The 19,129-nt window shown below is 50.3% G+C and overlaps 1 protein-coding gene and 1 pseudogene across 1 annotated transcript in view; both read right to left on the bottom strand.

Moving 5' to 3' along the window:
• LOC139232955 (glutamate receptor ionotropic, NMDA 1) overlaps positions 1–19,129 on the bottom strand; it is a 395,631-nt gene that overhangs the window by 269,390 nt on the left and 107,112 nt on the right. The gene's annotated exons all lie outside the window — the stretch shown is intronic.
• LOC139233294 (U2 spliceosomal RNA) lies at positions 18,631–18,832 on the bottom strand (annotated as a pseudogene).

Here is a 19,129-nt window from a genome sequence, read left to right as displayed (position 1 = left end):
TCTGTGACACTGGCTGTGTAACACTGGCTCTGCGACATTGGTTCGGTGAACTGGCTCTGTGATACTGACTGTGAGACACTCTGTGACACTGGCTCTGTGAACTGGCTCTGTGAGATGCCCTGTGACACTGGCTCTGTGATACTGGCTCTGTGCGATGCTTTGTGATACTCGCTCTGTGACACTGGCTCTGTGCGACGCTTTGTGATACTGGCTCTGCGAAACTGGCTCTGTGAGACACTCTGTGACACTGACTCTGTGATACTGGCTCTGTGAGAAACTCTGTGTCACTGGCTCTGTGGCACTGGCTCTTTGACACTTGCTCTGTGACACTGGTTCTGTGATACTGGCTCTGTGAGACACTCTGTGACACTGGCTCTGTGACACTGGCTCTGTGACACTATTCTGTGAGCTGCTCTGTGACACTGGCTCTGTGATACTGGCTCTGTGATACTGACTTTGTGATGCTGGCTCTGTCACACTGGCTCTGTGAAATGCTCTGTGACACTGGTTCTGTGATACTGTCTCTATGACCTGGCTCTGTGAGACACTCTGTGACACTGGCTCTGTGACACTGGCTCTGTGGCACTGGCTCTGTGAGATGCTCTGTGACACTGGCTCTGTGAGATGCTCTATGGCATTGGCTCTGTGACACTGGCCCTGTGACACTGGCTCTGTGAGATCTCTGTGACACTGGCTCTGTGACACTGGCTCTGTGGCACTGGCTCTGTGAGACGCTCTGTGGCACTGGCTCTGTGATACTGGCTCTGCGAGATGCTCTGTGGCACTGTCTTTGTGAAACACTCTGTGATACTGGCTCTGTGAACTGGCTCTGTGAGATGCTCTGTGAGATGCACTGTGAACTGGTTCTGTGAACTGGCTCTGTGACACTGGCTCTGTGAACTAGCTCTGTGACACTGGCTCTGTGATACTGACTCTGTGACAATGGCTCTGTGAACTGGCTCTTTGAACTGGTGCTGTCACACTGGCTCGGTGACACTGGCTCTGTGACACTGACTTTGTGACACTGACTCTGTGAGACGTTCTGTGACACTGGCTCTGCGAAATGACTCCGTGACACTGGCTCTGTGACACTGGCTCTATGAGACGCTCTGTGAACTGGCTCTGTGACAATGGTTCTGTCTACTGACTCTGTGACACTGGCTTTGCGACACTGGCTCTGTGAGACACTCTGTGACACTGACTCTTTGCGACGCTGTGTGACACTGGCTCTGTGAACTGGCTCTGTGAGACGCTCTTTGCGACGCTCTGTGAACTGGTTCTGTGACACTGGCTGTGTAACACTGGCTCTGCGACATTGGTTCGGTGAACTGGCTCTGTGATACTGACTGTGAGACACTCTGTGACACAGGCTCTGTGATACTGGCTCTGTGCGATGCTTTGTGATACTCGCTCTGTGACACTGGCTCTGTGCGACGCTTTGTGATACTGGCTCTGCGAAACTGGCTCTGTGAGACACTCTGTGACACTGACTCTGTGATACTGGCTCTGTGAGAAACTCTGTGTCACTGGCTCTGTGGCACTGGCTCTTTGACACTTGCTCTGTGACACTGGTTCTGTGATACTGGCTCTGTGAGACACTCTGTGACACTGGCTCTGTGACACTGGCTCTGTGACACTATTCTGTGAGCTGCTCTGTGACACTGGCTCTGTGATACTGGCTCTGTGATACTGACTTTGTGATGCTGGCTCTGTCACACTGGCTCTGTGATTCTGGCTCTGTGAGGTGCTCTATGACATTGGGTCTGTGACACTGGCTCTGTGAAATGCTCTGTGACACTGGCTCTGTGACACTGGCTCTGTGAACCGGCTCTGTGTGACACTCGGTGAGATGCTCTGTGAACTGGTTCTGTGAACTTGCTCTGTGAACGGGTTCTGTGACACTGGCGCTGTGATACTGGCTCTGTGAGGTGCTCTATGACACTGGGTCTGTGACACTGGCTCTGTGAAATGCTCTGTGACACTGGCTCTGTGACACTGGCTCTGTGAACCGGCTCTGTGAGACACTCTGTGAGAGGCTCTGTGAACTGGTTCTGTGAACTTGCTCTGTGAACGGGTTCTGTGACACTGGCTCTATGATACTGGCTCTGTGACACTGACTTTATGATGCTGGCTCTGTCACACTGGCTCTGTGATTCTGGCTCTGTGAGGTGCTCTATGACATTGGGTCTGTGACACTGGCTCTGTGAAATGCTCTGTGACACTGGCTCTGTGACACTGGCTCTGTGAACCGGCTCTGTGTGACACTCGGTGAGATGCTCTGTGAACTGGTTCTGTGAACTTGCTCTGTGAACGGGTTCTGTGACACTGGCGCTGTGATACTGGCTCTGTGACAGTGACTTTGTGACGCTGACGCTGTGCCACTGGCTCTGTGACACTAACACTGTGAGATGCTCTTTGACACTTGCTCTGTGACACTGGTTCTGTGATACTGGCTCTGTGACCTGGCTCTGTCACACTGGCTCTGTGATGCTGGCTCTGTGAGGTGCTCTATGACACTGGGTCTGTGACACTGGCTCTGTGAAATGCTCTGTGACACTGGCTCTGTGACACTGGCTCTGTGACACTGGCTCTGTGAGACACTCTGTGAGAGGCTCTGTGAACTGGTTCTGTGAACTTGCTCTGTGAACGGGTTCTGTGACACTGGCTCTATGATACTGGCTCTGTGACACTGACTTTGTGACACTGGCGCTGTGCGACTGGCTCTGTGACACTGACACTGTGAGACACTCTTTGACACTTGCTCTGTGACACTGGTTCTGTGATACTGGCTCTGTGACACTGGCTCTGTGAGACGCTCTGTGTCACTGGCTCTGTGACACTGGCTCTGTGAAATGCTCGGTGACACTGTTTCTGTGATACTAGCTCTGTGACCTGGCTCTGTAACACTGGCTCTGTGACACTGGCTGTGTGAACTAGCTCTGTGACACTGGCTCTGTGATAGTTGCTCTGTGACACTGGTTCTGTGACACTGGCTCTGTGACACTGGCTCTGTGAACTAGCTCTGTGATACTGGCTCTGTGACACTGGCTCTGTGAGATGCTCTGTGACACTGGCTCTGTGCGCCACTTTGTGATACTGGCTCTGTGACCCTGGCTCTGTGAGACGCTCCGTGACACTGACTCTGTGACACTGGCTCTGTGAGACGCTCTGTGTCACTGACTCTGTGACACTGGCTCTGTGATTCTGGCTCTGTGGGGTGCTCTGTGACACTGGCTCTGTGACACCGGCGCTGTGAAATGCTCTATGACACTGGCTGTGTGATACTGGCTCTCTGACCTGGCTCTGTGACACTGACTCTGTGAGACGCTCTGTGTCACTGGCTCTGTGGCACTGGCTCTTTGACACTTGCTCTGTGACACTGGTTCTGTGATACTGGCTCTGTGAGACACTCTGTGACACTGGCTCTGTGACACTGGCTCTGTGACACTATTCTGTGAGCTGCTCTGTGACACTGGCTCTGTGATACTGGCTCTGTGATACTGACTTTGTGATGCTGGCTCTGTCACACTGGCTCTGTGATTCTGGCTCTGTGAGGTGCTCTATGACATTGGGTCTGTGACACTGGCTCTGTGAAATGCTCTGTGACACTGGCTCTGTGACACTGGCTCTGTGAACCGGCTCTGTGTGACACTCGGTGAGATGCTCTGTGAACTGGTTCTGTGAACTTGCTCTGTGAACGGGTTCTGTGACACTGGCGCTGTGATACTGGCTCTGTGAGGTGCTCTATGACACTGGGTCTGTGACACTGGCTCTGTGAAATGCTCTGTGACACTGGCTCTGTGACACTGGCTCTGTGAACCGGCTCTGTGAGACACTCTGTGAGAGGCTCTGTGAACTGGTTCTGTGAACTTGCTCTGTGAACGGGTTCTGTGACACTGGCTCTATGATACTGGCTCTGTGACACTGACTTTATGATGCTGGCTCTGTCACACTGGCTCTGTGATTCTGGCTCTGTGAGGTGCTCTATGACATTGGGTCTGTGACACTGGCTCTGTGAAATGCTCTGTGACACTGGCTCTGTGACACTGGCTCTGTGAACCGGCTCTGTGTGACACTCGGTGAGATGCTCTGTGAACTGGTTCTGTGAACTTGCTCTGTGAACGGGTTCTGTGACACTGGCGCTGTGATACTGGCTCTGTGACAGTGACTTTGTGACGCTGACGCTGTGCCACTGGCTCTGTGACACTGACACTGTGAGATGCTCTTTGACACTTGCTCTGTGACACTGGTTCTGTGATACTGGCTCTGTGACCTGGCTCTGTCACACTGGCTCTGTGATGCTGGCTCTGTGAGGTGCTCTATGACACTGGGTCTGTGACACTGGCTCTGTGAAATGCTCTGTGACACTGGCTCTGTGACACTGGCTCTGTGACACTGGCTCTGTGAGACACTCTGTGAGAGGCTCTGTGAACTGGTTCTGTGAACTTGCTCTGTGAACGGGTTCTGTGACACTGGCTCTATGATACTGGCTCTGTGACACTGACTTTGTGACACTGGCGCTGTGCGACTGGCTCTGTGACACTGACACTGTGAGACGCTCTTTGACACTTGCTCTGTGACACTGGTTCTGTGATACTGGCTCTGTGACACTGGCTCTGTGAGACGCTCTGTGTCACTGGCTCTGTGACACTGGCTCTGTGAAATGCTCGGTGACACTGTTTCTGTGATACTAGCTCTGTGACCTGGCTCTGTAACACTGGCTCTGTGACACTGGCTGTGTGAACTAGCTCTGTGACACTGGCTCTGTGATAGTTGCTCTGTGACACTGGTTCTGTGACACTGGCTCTGTGACACTGGCTCTGTGAACTAGCTCTGTGATACTGGCTCTGTGACACTGGCTCTGTGAGATGCTCTGTGACACTGACTCTGTGACACTGGCTCTGTGAGACGCTCTGTGTCACTGACTCTGTGACACTGGCTCTGTGATTCTGGCTCTGTGGGGTGCTCTGTGACACTGGCTCTGTGACACCGGCGCTGTGAAATGCTCTATGACACTGGCTGTGTGATACTGGCTCTCTGACCTGGCTCTGTGACACTGACTCTGTGAGACGCTCTGTGTCACTGGCTCTGTGACACTGGCTCTGTGATTCTGGCTCTGTGAGGTGCTCTGTGACACTGGCTCTGTGATTCTGGCTCTGTGAGGTGCTATATGACAATGGCTCTGTGAAATGGATCTGTGATACTGGCTCTGTGACACTGGCCCTGTGAATTGGTTCTGTGAACTGGCTCTGTGCCACTGGCTCTGTGACACTGACTCTGTGAGATGCTCTGTGACACTGGCTCTGTGACACTGGCTCTGTGAGATGCTCTGTGACACTGGCTCTGTGACCCTGGCTCTGTGAGACGCTCTGTGACACTGACTCTGTGACACTGGCTCTGTGAGACACTCTGTGTCACTGGCTCTGTGACACTGTCTGTGTAATTCTAGCTCTGTGAGGTGCTCTGTGACACTGGCTCTGTGACACTGGCTCTGTGAAATGCTCTATGACACTGGCTCTGTGATAATGGCTCTGTGACCTGGCTCTGTGACACTGGCTCTGTGACACTGACTCTGTGACACTGGCTCTGTGAGACGCTCTGTGACACTGACTCTGTGAGACACTCTATGACAATGGCTCTGTGACACTGGCTCTGTGACACTGGCTCTGTGATACTGGAACTGTGAGATGCTCTGTGAAACTGGATCTCGACAATGGCTCTGTGACACTAATTCTGTGAGATGCTCTGTGACACTGGCTCTGTGGCACTGGCTCTGTGATACTGAGTTTGTGGCACTGGCTCTGTGCGATGCTCTGTGACACTTGCTCTGTGACACTGGCTGTGTCACTGGCTCTGTGAGATGCTCTTTGACACTGGCTCTGTGACACTGGCTCTTTGAGACTGCCTCTGTGATGCTGACTCTGTGACATTGGCTCTGTGAGATGCTCTGTGATACTGACTCTGTGATACTGGCTCTGTGACACTGGCCCTGTGACACTGGCTCTGTGACACTGGCTCTGTGAGATCTCTGTGACACTGGCGCTGTGACACTGGCTGTGAAACTGGCTTTGTGAGATGCTCAGTGAGGGTGGCTCTGTGAGACGCTCTGTGACACTGGCTCTGTGATACTGGCTCTGTGAGACGCCCTGTGACCCTGGCTTTGTGAGGCGCTCTGTAATACTGGCTCTGTGAACTGGCTCTTTGACACTGGCTCTGTGAACTGGTTCTGTGAACTAGCTCTGTGACACTGGCTCTGTGACACTGGCTCTGTGAACTGGTTCTGTGAACTGGCTCATTGAACTGGTTCTGTCACACTGGCTCTGTGACACTGGCTCTCTGACTCAGACTTTGTGACACTGGCTCTGTGAGGCGCTCTGTGACACTGCTTCTGTGATACTGGCTCTGTGACACTGGCTCTGTGACACTGGCTCTGCGAAATGACTCCGTGACACTGGCTCTGTGGCACTGGCTCTATGAGACGCTCTGTGAATTGGCTCTGTAACACTGGCTCTGTGACAATGGCTCTGTCTACTGACTCTGTGACACTGGCTTTGCGACAGTGGCTCTGTGAGATGCTCTGTGGCACTGGTTCTGTAAGACGCTCTGTGACACTGGCTCTGTGACACTGGCTCTGTGACACTGGCTCTGTGAACTGGTTCTGTGAACGGGCTCTGTGACACTGACTCTGTGAACTGGCTCTGTGAGATGCTCTGTGACACTGGCTCTGTGATTCTGGCTCTGTGAAACGCTCTGTGACACTGACTCTGTGACACTGGCTCTGTCAGACTGGCTCTGTGAGATGCTCTGCGACACTGACTCTGTGACACTGGCTCTGTGAGACACTCTGTGACACTGGCTCTGTGACACTGGCTCTGTGAGACGATCTGTGGCACTGGCTCTGTGAGACGCTCTGTGACACTGGCTCTGTGACACTGGCTCTGTGAACTGGTTCTGTGAGATGCTCTGTCTCACTGGCTCTGTGATACTGGCTCTGTGGGATGCTGTGTGATACTGGCTCTGCGACACGGGCTCTGTGAGACACTCTGTGACACTGACTCTGACACTGGCTCTGTGATTCTGGCTCTATGCGATGCTCTGTGACACTGGCTTTGCGACAGTGGCACTGTGAGATGCTCTGTGGCACTGGTTCTGTAAGACGCTCTGTGACACTGGCTCTGTGACACTGGCTCTGTGAACTGGCTCTGTGAGACGCTCTGTGAACTGGTTCTGTGACACTGGCTATGTGAACTGGTTAAGTGAGATGCTCTGTCTCACTAGCTCTGTGATACTGGCTCTGTGGGATGCTGTGTGATACTGGCTCTGTAATTCTGGATCTATGCGATGCTCTGTGACACTGACTCTGTGACACTGGCTCTGTGAGTCGCTCTGTGACACTGGCTCTGTGACACGGGCTCTGTGAGATGCTCTGTGACAGTGGCTCTGTGACACTGGCTCTGTGAGATGCTCTGTGACACTGACTCTGTGACACTGGCTCTGTGAGACGCTCTGTGACACTGACTCTGTGACACTGGCTCTGTGAGTCGCTCTGTGACACTGGCTCTGTGACACGGGCTCTGTGAGATGCTCTGTGACAGTGGCTCTGTGACACTGGCTCTGTGATACTGGAACTGTGAGATGTTCTGTGAAACTGGTTCTGTGACAATGGCTCTGTGACACTAATTCTGTGAGATGCTCTGTGACACTGGCTCTGTGACACTGGCTCTGTGATACTGACTTTGTGATGCTGGCGCTGTCAAACTGGCTCTGTGATACTGACTCTGTGACACTGGCTCTCTGACACTGGCTCTGTGAACTGGTTCTGTGAAATGGCTCTGTGAGATGCTCTGTGAGACGCTCTGTGAACTGGTTCTGTGAACTGGTTCTGTGACACTGGCTCTATGACACTGGCTCTGTGCCACTGGCTCTGTGAAACTGGCTCAGTGAACTGGCTCTGAGACACTGACTCTGTGAGACACTCTGTAACACTGACTCTGTGAACTGGCGCTGTGACACTGGCTCTGTGAGATGTTCTTTGACACTGGCTCTGTGACACTGGCTCTGTGACACTGGCTCTGTGCGATGCTTTGTGATACTGGCTCTGTGAAACTGGCTCTGTGAGATGCTCTGTGGCACTGACTCTGTGACACTGGCTCTGTGAGATGCTCTTTGTCACTGGCTCTGTGACACTGGCTCTGTGAAATGCTCTGTGACACTGGTTCTGTGATACTGGCTCTGTGACACTGGCTCTGTGACACTGGCTCTGTGGCACTGGCTCTGTGACACTGGTTATGTGACACTGGCTCTGCGAGATGCTCTGTTAAACTGGCTCTGTGACAATGGCTCTGCGACACTAATTCTGTGAGACGCTCTGTGACACTGGCTCTGTGACACTGGCTCTGTGACACTGGCTCTGTGACACTGGCTCTGCGATTCTGGCTCTGCGACACTTGCTCTGTGACACTGGCTCTGTGAGATGATCTTTGATACTGGTTCTGCGACATTGGCTCTGTGAACTGACTCTGTGACAATGGCTCTTTGACACTGGCTCTGTGAGTCGCTCTGTGACACTGGCTCTGTGATACTGGCTCTGTGAGACACTCTGTGTTACTGGCTCTGTGACACTGGCTCTGTGAACTGGCTCTGTGACACTGGCTCTGTGAACTGGTTCTGTGAACTAGCTCTATGACACTGGCTCTGTGACACTGACTCTGTGAGATGCTCTGTGGCACTGGCTCGTTGAACTGGCTCTGTGCCACTGACTCTTTGAGACACTCTATGACACTGGCACCTTGACACTGGCTCTGTGATACTGGAACTGTGAGATGCTCTGTGAAACTGGATCTGTGACAATGACTCTGTGACACTAATTCGGTGAGATGCTCTGTGGCACTGGCTCTGTGACACTGACTCTGTGATACTGACTTTGTGACACTGGCTCTGTGACACTGGCTCTGTGACACTGGCTCTGTGATTCTGGCTCTGTGCAACGCTTTGTAATACTGGCTCTGTGACACTGACTCTGTGACACTGGCTCTGTGAGACGCTCTGTGTCACTGGCTCTGTGACACTGGCTCTGTGACACTGGCTCTGTAAAATGCTCTATGACACTGGCTCTGTGATTCTGGCTCTGTGACACTGGCTCTGTGACACTGGCTCTGTGAGACGCTCTATGGCACTGGCTCTGTGACACTGGCTCTGTGATACTGGAACTGTGAGATGCTCTGTGTAACTGGATCTGTGACAATGGCTCTGTGACACTAATTTGGTGAGATGCACTGTGGCACTGGCTCTGTGACACTGGCTCTGTGATACTGACTTTGTGACACTGGCTCTGTGACACTGGCTCTGTGACACTGGCTCTGTGATTCTGGCTCTGTGCGATGCTCTGTGACGCTTGCTCTGTGATACTGGCCGTGACACTGGCTCTGTGAGACACTCTTTGATGCTGGCTCTGTGACACTGGCTCTGTGACACTGGCTCTGTGACACTGGCTCTGTAAACTGACTCTGTGACACTGGCTCTGTGACACTGGCTCTGTGAGATGCTCTGTGAATTGGCTCTGTGACACTGGCTCCGTGATACTGGCTCTGTGACACTGGCTCTGTGACACTGACTCTGTGATGCTGGTTCTGTGACACTGACTCTGTGAGATGCTCTGTGAGCCAAGTAGCTGGTCCCTGGTGGGGTGGGGAAGATTGTCTGATCAGTGGTGGGGTGGGGTTGTGTTGAGTTTCTGATCACTGAGGCCCACGTTGAAGGAGAGCGTCGATCCTCTGCAGTCTCTGGCTGCTGCTTTGAGGGAGTTTATCCACTGTTCATCTGGCAACAAGGAGTTCTGTGTCTCTGTTAGTGTTGTGTAGGTTCCGTTGAATACCAGGTCATCTGGTCTATGGTGTTTCACAGAGGGGACAGCAAATTCCAAAGTTACAACATCCAATGTGATAATTGATGATGTAACTGTCTCACCCAGTGTTCTGATGAAAATCCCAACCCTGACGGTTTAAGAGAGGACAATTTGATCCCTGATTTCCTCGTAGGAGGAAGGTTTCTTCCCTCATGGTGCAGTGGGAGAAATGACTGATCTCTGGTGATCTAGTGGGAGAAATTTCTGATCGCTGGTCATCTCTGGGAATGAATGCCTCACACCTGATGATCTATTGGGAGAAATATCTGATAAATGGTGATGTAGTGAGAAGGATCTCTCATTCCTACTGATCTAGTGAGAGGGATCTTTCATTCCTACTGATCTAGTGAGAGGGATCTTTCATTCTTACTGATCTAGTGAGAGGGATCTCACATTCCTATTGATCTAGTGAGAGGGATCTCTCATTCCTACTGATCTAGTGAGAGGGATCATCCATTCTTATTGATCTAGTGAGAGGGATCTCTCATTCTTATTGATCTAATGAAAGGGATCGCTCATTCCTACTGATCTAGTGAGATGGATCTCTCATTCTTATTGATCTAGTGAGAGGGATCTCTCATTCCTATTGATCCAGTGAGAGGGATCTCTCATTCCCAATGATCTAGTGAGATGGATCTCTCATTCTTATTGATCTAGTGAGAGGGATCTTTCATTCCTATTAATCTGGTGAAAGGGATCTCTCATTCCTACTGATCTAGTGAGATGGATCTCTCATTCCTACTGATCTAGTGAGAGGGATCTGTTAGAGAGGCAGTTCTGGGATTTTGACCCAGTGACAATGAAGGAACGGCGACGTAGTTCCATGTCAAGATGGTGTATGGAGGAGAACTTGGAGGTGATGATGTTCCCATGCGCCTGTTTCCTTTGTCCTTCTAGGTGGTAGAGGTCGCAGGTTTGTGAGGTGCTGCTGAAGAAGCCTTGGCGAGTTGCTGCAGTGCATCTTGTAGATGGTACACACTGCAGCCACGGTGCTCCGGTGGTGGATGGGGCGCTGATGGGGTCGAACCTCTTGAGTGTTGTTGGAGCTGCACTCATCCAGGCAAGTGGAGAGTATTCCATCACACTCCTGACTTGTAAATGCATGAAAGGCTTTGGGGAGTCAGGAGGTGAGTCACCCCCACTCTCCCCACCCATACCCATTCCAGCTACACTCTACCTGCTCTCCGCACTGTCCCCAGACCTCTTTCCTGTTGTGACATAACTGCATTATTCTCCTATCATTGCCATACTCAATGTGTTCTTTTGTTAAATTGTTCATTAAAGGGGCACTGTTCTCATGCAAAAGTGTCTGGCAAACCATTTTCTATTTTTTTAAAAACATAGTGCAATGATGTACATTGAACTGAAAAACATCTTCACGTTACTGGTATCGGTGAGCATGTTAATGTTACATAGCCCTTCTTTAAGTAACTGCTTCTTTAAATGATTGACATGCAACGTCAATCGGGTCAAGAACATAGTGGCTGCACTACCACCACAGTCCTATAGGTGGTAGCACTACACAATTCATTCGCATAACCAGAAACATCACCAGTTTGTAACATAGGAACAGGAGGAGGCCACTGAGCTCCTTGAGCTTCTTCCCCGATTCAATTAGATCATGGCTGACCTGTACCTCAACTTCATTTACCCACCTTAGCTTCATATCCCTTGATACCCAAAGCAAATGGTATGTTGGCCTTTATTACAAGAAGATTTGAGTATAAGAGTAAGATAGAAACATAGAAACATAGAAACATAGAAAATAGGTGCAGGAATAGGCCATTCGGGCCTTTGAGTCTGCACCACCATTCAATAAGATCATGGCTGATCATTTCCTCAGTACCCCTTTCCTGCTTTCTCTCCATACCCCTTGATCCCTTTAGCTATAAGGGCCATATCTAACTCCCACTTGAATATATCCAATGAACTGGCATCAACAACTCTCTGCGGTAGGGAATTCCACAGGTTAACAACTCTCTGAGTGAAGAAGTTTCTCCTCATCTCAGTCCTAAATGGCCTACCCCTTTTGCTAAGACTGTGTCCCCTGGTTCTGGACTTCCCAATCACCGGGAACATTCTTCTCACATCTAACCTGTACCGTCCTGTCAGAATATTATATGTTTCTATGAGATCCCCTCTCATCCTTCTAAACTCCAGTGTATAAAGGCCCAGCTGATTCAGTCTCTCCTCATATGTCAGTCCCGCCATCCCGGGAATCAGTCTGGTGAACCTTCGCTGCCCTCCCTCAATAGCAAGAATGTCCTTCCTCAGATTAGGAGACCAAAGCTGAACACAATATTCCACGTGAGGCCTCACCAAGGCCCTGTACAACTGCAGTAAGACCTCCCTGCTCCTATACTCAAATCCCCTAGCTATGAAGGCCAACATAGCATTTGCCTTCTTCACAGCCTGCTGTACCTGCATGCCCACTTTCGGCGACTGATGAACCATGACACCCAGGTCTCGTTGCACCTCCCCTTTTCCTAATCTGACGCCATTCAGATATTATTCTGCCTTCGTGTTTTTGCCCCCAAAGTGGATAACCTCACATTTATCCACATTATACTGCATCTGCCATGCATTTGCCCACTCACCTAACCTGTCCAAGTCACCCTGCAGCCTTTTAGCTTCCTCCTCACAGCTCACACCGCCATCCAATTTAGTGTCATCTGCAAACTTGGAGATGTTACACTCAATTCCTTCATCTAAATCATTGATGTATATTGTAAAGAGCTGGGGTCCCAGCACTGAGCCCTGCGGCACTCCACTAGTCACTGCCTGCCATTCTGAAAAGGACCCGTTAATCCCGACTCTCTGCTTCCTGTCTGCCACCCAGTTCTCTATCCACGTCAGTACATTACCCCCAATACCATCATCTCTTGTGTGGGACCTTGTCAAAAACTTTTTGAAAGTCCAAATACACCACATCCACTGGTTCTCCCTTGTCCACTGCAGTGAGCAAAATTCACCAGAAACCCCCTGTGTTTGGGTTCATTCGAAAGGAAATGTAATTTGGGACTATCTACCAAAAAGTGTGAAACTCTAAAGTGCTGAGGGAAGAAACTACGAACTTTAATAGAGTTATGAACTTTTACAAGACAAATTCAAGCCTGTGGGCGGACCTAGGGAACAAAGGAAGCCCACTTGATTGTTGGAACTGTCTGGGTGTGAGGACTGAGATAACCTGATTGGAAGAATGAGTATTTGGAAATCTTCCTCCACAAGACACATTGCCATCACATTACCCAGAGATAGCTCCCCATCAACATGGGTCTGGACAAACCATTTTCAGCATATACATCACAAAGAGGCCCAATCCAGCCTGTATGTGAAAAACTAAGCACAAAAGGATATTGCAATTACCAAACTAATATTTCTATCAGGAAACAGTTTTTTGAAGATCAACCCACCCAAGACATATCAACTTTAACGAACCCGACAAAATATTACAAAGATGAACCAAGCCCGCCAAAATTATACAAAGGATTGTGAACAGATTGGGTGGCAAGAATAGAATCTTAAAATCGTATAACTGGCCACTGTTTTCAACAGAGGTTAGTGGGGGAGAGAGGTGGTCGCTACTACCTCATCAAGACAAGGAGAGAAACCAACGTGACAGTTGTAAAACTAACTTCTCCAGCCTCGAAGTCTTGAAGTCCTGAAGTAAGGAAGAACATCACCATCTACCATTAACTATCTAAAGGATTGGTAAGCATAAGTCCCTACCTCCCTGGAGTCTAACCTAGCTAGAGTTAGGTATTGGGAGGTGGGAGGTATAATTTTACTGCAACCCCCTTTGAATGTGTAGTGTATGGTACTTTATTAGAGTGATTATAAGTTTGACCTTGTACCTTTCCTTGCATTGTTCTTTATTCGAGTGATTGTAAGTTTGGCCTTGCATTTTCTTACAAGAGTAGTAGGCCTGTGTTACTTTGAATGTAATAAAACCGAAGTTCTTTGCATCAAATCAGTGTCCTCTGTACTTTTGTCACACCCCCAAAATAAATCCAGAGTATAGAACCCAAGGGAAGGGGAGCGATTCGAAATCGCTCAATTTGGTCAGAAGAGAACCTGACCCCCTCATAGAGACAACATCCCCCCCTTATAAAATGGCGACCGCGGCAGGACTCTGGTACATGGGGTGTGATGTAGAGAGTGCTCATTTGGGGCAAAGAACCAAAATGGAAGAGAGGATTTCCTCCTATGTGTATAAGAAAGTGAATGTAACTAAGGAATGGGTGCTTAGTCTATTGCGCGCTGAGCGTCCGGCTGACGCTGCAGCCCAGTGGACAGCAAGTAAAGATCACAAAGAGCAGTAGAGAAAGCAATTTGGTTGCTCTGTCTACAGTGACAGGTCCAACTGCTAGACAGAATGAATGAAACATTGCAGGCAGAGTTATGGGAATGTGCAGAGAACTATCAGGAAAGGGTTATGTCAGAAGAAAGATTATCAGGAGAATTCCGTAAGCTAAAACAGGAAAGGACCCAAATAATGGAAAGGTTTAAAAACAGTCAGGACTATTTTCAATGTCAGGTTACCGAGGCCAAAAGTAATGAAAAGTCACTGAGGGAGGAAAGCACTCGTCTCACCCTACAAGTAAAAGAGCTCCAGGAAAGATTAAAAGATGTACAAGCAGTGTATAAAGTAGCTCGCACTAATGGGTTTGAATCGGGAGATCACGGTCCCTGCCAGCAACAAATTAAAAGTTTAAACCTTGCTCTGTCCAAAGCAAAAGGCATGGTATGCCTAATAAGCCCGGGTACACCCCAGGTAAACCTGGAAGAGAAGGAAGAAACTACCTGGCCACTACCTGTGGCACCGGTGACTACACCGGTTCAGCAGCAGGAGGGGCGAACGAGTTGCGAGGCGGACAGGGATAGTGAACCACCACCACCTGTGGCACCGAGTTTCAGCTCGGCTTGGCCGCAGGGAAGAGAGGGAGGTGAGCCAGAACATGGAGAGCCAGAACCAGGGCCAATGTGCCCGATCCGGCAACAGAAGTTTGGCCCGCCCACCCTTAACGGGGGTCCAGGGCCCCTGGAAGGTCAGTTTGTGGTCCCCCACACTCCCCACCAGCTTAGGCCTATGATAAGCCACCTGGGAAAGCTCACTCCAAAGGGAGACTCCTCGGTTCACTTTGTGGAAGTGGAACAGGCAGGGGATATTAATGGGTGCGATGATGCAGAAATGGCAAAGATGCTTCTCCTATCTCTAGACAGCAAACTGTACCAGTCCCTCTCTACTGAGAGCAAAAGAGGACAGAAAACACTTGCTGCCGTCCAGAAAGACATTTTAGAAGCTATGGGCTGCAATGACGGGAGTCCCTTCTCTAGAGTAGAGAAAACGGTGCAGCTCACAGGAGAAACCCCACAGGCTTTCGCAGACCGACTGTGGCCGGTTAACAAAAGCGCCTGTAGTGGGAACATAGACAGAGATCACTTAAACCCGGACGAATTAGCACACTGGCTCCGAAGCCTAGTAGCTAACAGTTTACCCAGAATAAGAACCAAGGCTGAGGCCTGGTTCGACCCCAGGGATCCCCAAGCCACAGAACATGGAGTGCTTAGGCAGCTGACCCTAGCTTACAGAAACGGCAGAGGGACAGAAGAGCACCCAAAAAAGGGAAGGGTTCACGAAATCCGACCTAACCAAGACAAGAGGGAATGGCACCACGAGGGGGCAACCCCTCCGATACAAAACGTACCTGCTTTGGGTGCGGAAAGAGTGGGCACTGGAGAAGGGATTGTAAAAATCCTTGGAAGAATAGCGCAGGAAAGAATTCTCCAGCCCATGCCCAAAAGACCGAGACAGATAAGCCAGTCCCTCCCCACTCGTTTGAGACTTTTTTAACTGCGCTCCGAGCCATGTTAGATGGCCCTGGAAAGGTAGCCACCACTACCGGTACTGAAATCCCATCTGCCTCCTCCCAACCAAAACCGTGACTAGGACAGGCACAGCCTGTCCACCTGTGTTCCCTCGAGTATGATGCGTGGGGGAGGCCGACTGTACAGATGGAAGTGGAAAAGGTGAAAGGGATTTACCTGCTGGACACCGGTGCCTCAAGCACCCTTGTCTATGCAGCTAACCCCACCTCTGTCTAACGGGGTCCCCTACAGCTTGGTGGGTTTCACAGGCACTGAACAGACTGGCTCATTCTCCGTTCCGCTTTCCATTCATTTAGGTACATTCCAATACGTGGACTTGTGTCCTGATGAACTGGGAGCAGGAAGGGAGAGGGATCCTGGGGGCTGATTTCATCCTAGGCCACGGGATCCTAGTGGATTTAAGAAACCACTGTCTTTGGGGGTCAGTCTGTATGAGACAGGAGAATGAGGTGATGGTTATCCCGGTAAAACAGGGAAAAGGGACGGTGTGCACCATGAAACCAAAGGAGGGTTACGACCTTGAATCACTGGTCAGTAACACCCCTGTAGAATACCAAGAATATGTGAGGAAAAACCTTGCAGTTTTTGCCACTCACAAACACGACTACGGGAGAATAAATGGGGTCGAGGTTAGCATAGATGGGGACCCCATGACCCGACCACAGAAACAGTACAACTTCCCCAGGGAGGCAGAGGCAGACATGGAAACAGCTTGGGTTCGCTAGTTAAACAGGGGTTATTGGGACCAATAGATACCCATGTGAACTCTCAATTGTGGCCGGTTAAAGAACCGGACAACTCCTGGAGAGCCACGGTGGACTATCGAGTACTCAACTGTAACATCCCCACCTGTGCACCCACTGTTGCTGCTGTCGCCGACCTCATTGGAAGTATCCCAGCCTCCGCCACCACCTTCACGGTGCTGGATATTTCCAATGGGTTCTGGTCTATACCTTTAAGAAGGGAAGATCAATACAAGTTTGCTTTTACCTTTAAAGGGCAGCAATACACTTGGAACAGTCTCCCTCAGGGCTTCCACAACACCCCTAGTATTTTCCATCAGTGTATGGCCAACTGTTTAAAGAGTTTCAGCAGACCCCAGCAATTAATACAGTATGTAGATGACCTTCTCCTGTTCACCGATGAGGCGGAGGAGCATGGCCCACTGTTGGCTGAGCTGCTGGAGCTGCTGAAAGAAGAAAGATTTAAAATAAACCCCAAGAAGGCACAGATCGGCCTGAAGGAGATAAAATTCCTGGGACTGGCTGTGCACGCAGGGGAGAGAGCCATTGACAAAGCTAGAAGGGAAGCAGTGCAGAAGTTACCCGCCCCCAACACAGTAACAGGAGTAAGATCTTTTCTAGGGCTAACCGGGTACTGCAGAGACTTCATTGAGGATTATGCAGCCACCGCAGCCCCTCTGCTCCGACTCCTACACAAGGAAGTGGAGTGGGAATGCGACAAAGGTGCGAGGCTTAAGAAAGACCTGCAGACCACGCCAGCTCTAGGGGCCATAGATGGGGGTAAAGAGTTTTTCCTGGAGGTAGCAGTCAGTGGGGACAGCCTGAGCACAGTACTGCTCCAAGAGTGGCACGGCCGGCTGAGACCAGTGGTCTACTCCTCCAGGATACTCACGGATGTGGAGAAGGGATACTCCAACTGTGAGCGGCAGCTCCTAGCCACTCACTCGGCTGTGAAAAGATCACTGATCTTCACAGGGAGGTCCCCTATCACACTCCTTACCCACCATACTCTATCCAAATGCTCCTGGATGGGAGAATCAAGGAGGGGACAGTGAGCAGTGCCCGCATTGCTCGCTGAACCCTGCTTGTAAAATCCTGACCCTGCAGTACACACTTACACGAGGCACATGCTGAAGTCAAGGTCACTCTGGACCTGCACCTTTATTTCACAGCTCTCGAGTGCCACACTTTCCTGAGACCTGCCTTTATATACCTGTGTGGAACAGGTATGCAATGTCTCCTGCAAGTGCACCCCTGGTGGTAAAGTATGCTCGTGGTTACAGGTCATATCTGGTCACAGTCATGTATAGAATGGTAAGGTACAGTTATATACAGTAGTGTGAGATACATGACATCATCCTCCCCCAAGGCCTTATTGTCTTTATAGATTCAGTCTCTCAGGTGGTCTACGCTCTCGCGTGGAGCGTCTTAGTTGTGGTTCAGTTGTTTGCCTTGGTGTCTGTTTTTCTTTCGGTGTGATTGCTGGTTTCTTGCCTGGGCTGTCTGTTTCGTTCAGTATGATTGCTGGTATCTCGCCTGGGCTGTCTGTTGAGACTGCCCTTTCCTCAGGTTGTTCCCTCTGTCTGTCCGCCAGGTGTGGTGTGAGTTCCACACTGTAGTCTGCCTCTGGTTCTGCAGGGTTGTTGGTGAATCTACTTTTTACTTGGTCTACATGCCTCTGGCAGGTTTGGCCATTGTCCATTTGTACAACCAGTAGCCTGTTTCCTTCCTTGCCTGTTACTGTCCCTGCAAGCCATTTGGGACCCCTACCATAGTTTAACACAAACACTTTGTCCCCTATCTCATTCCACCTCCCCCTCAAATTTCTGTCATGGTACTCAGTTAGCTTCCGGCACTTTGCCGCAACAATTTCATGCATGTCTGGGAGGATTAACGAGAGCCGAGTCTTTAAGGTCCGTTTCATCAATAGTTGCGCGGGGGGAACCCCAGTCAACGAATGCGGACGAGATCTGTATTTTTTTTTTTTTTTTCGTTGCCAATCTTTCCAATTCTTTGTCAAATCACAAACACCAGAGGTCACCTTGCACACATCAAGGATCACTCAGCGCCAATGCTCTTAGCCAAAAGGCCGAGAGCCATTGCACTGTTCCTGGAAGTACTGCAATACCAGGTTCGTGCCATGGAGGTGGATGGGTCAAGCCACCCCACCCACCTCCTATTTTCAAAAAGCATAGGAGAACCACCTTCCTGATCCAGGGCGAACCACTTTGGGGTCATGGTTACTCCCCTGTCAGGTCAGTTACGCATGATCTTAGCCAAAAGGCCGAGAAGACGAGGCGAGATCTGTATGCCAGCAGCAGTCGCGACAGGCGGCTCTGCAGCGTGGGACCTTGGATTTTTAGCATGCCTTGTTTAACGATTTGCACTGCTCGCTCTGCCTAGCCATTGGAGGCCGGCTTGAACGGTGCCGTCTTAACGTGATTTATGCCGTGGTCAACTATAAAATCTTGAAATTCTGCGCTGGTGAAGCACGGACCATTATCACTGACCAATATGTCAGGAATTCCGTGCATTGCAAACATGGTTCTAAGGTTCTCCACAGTGGGGGAGGTGGTGCTCGAGTTTAAAATGG

Source organism: Pristiophorus japonicus, chromosome 20, assembly GCF_044704955.1.
Source record: "Pristiophorus japonicus isolate sPriJap1 chromosome 20, sPriJap1.hap1, whole genome shotgun sequence".
NCBI lineage: Eukaryota > Metazoa > Chordata > Chondrichthyes > Pristiophoridae > Pristiophorus > Pristiophorus japonicus.
This window is presented reverse-complemented; position numbering and strand designations above follow the sequence as displayed.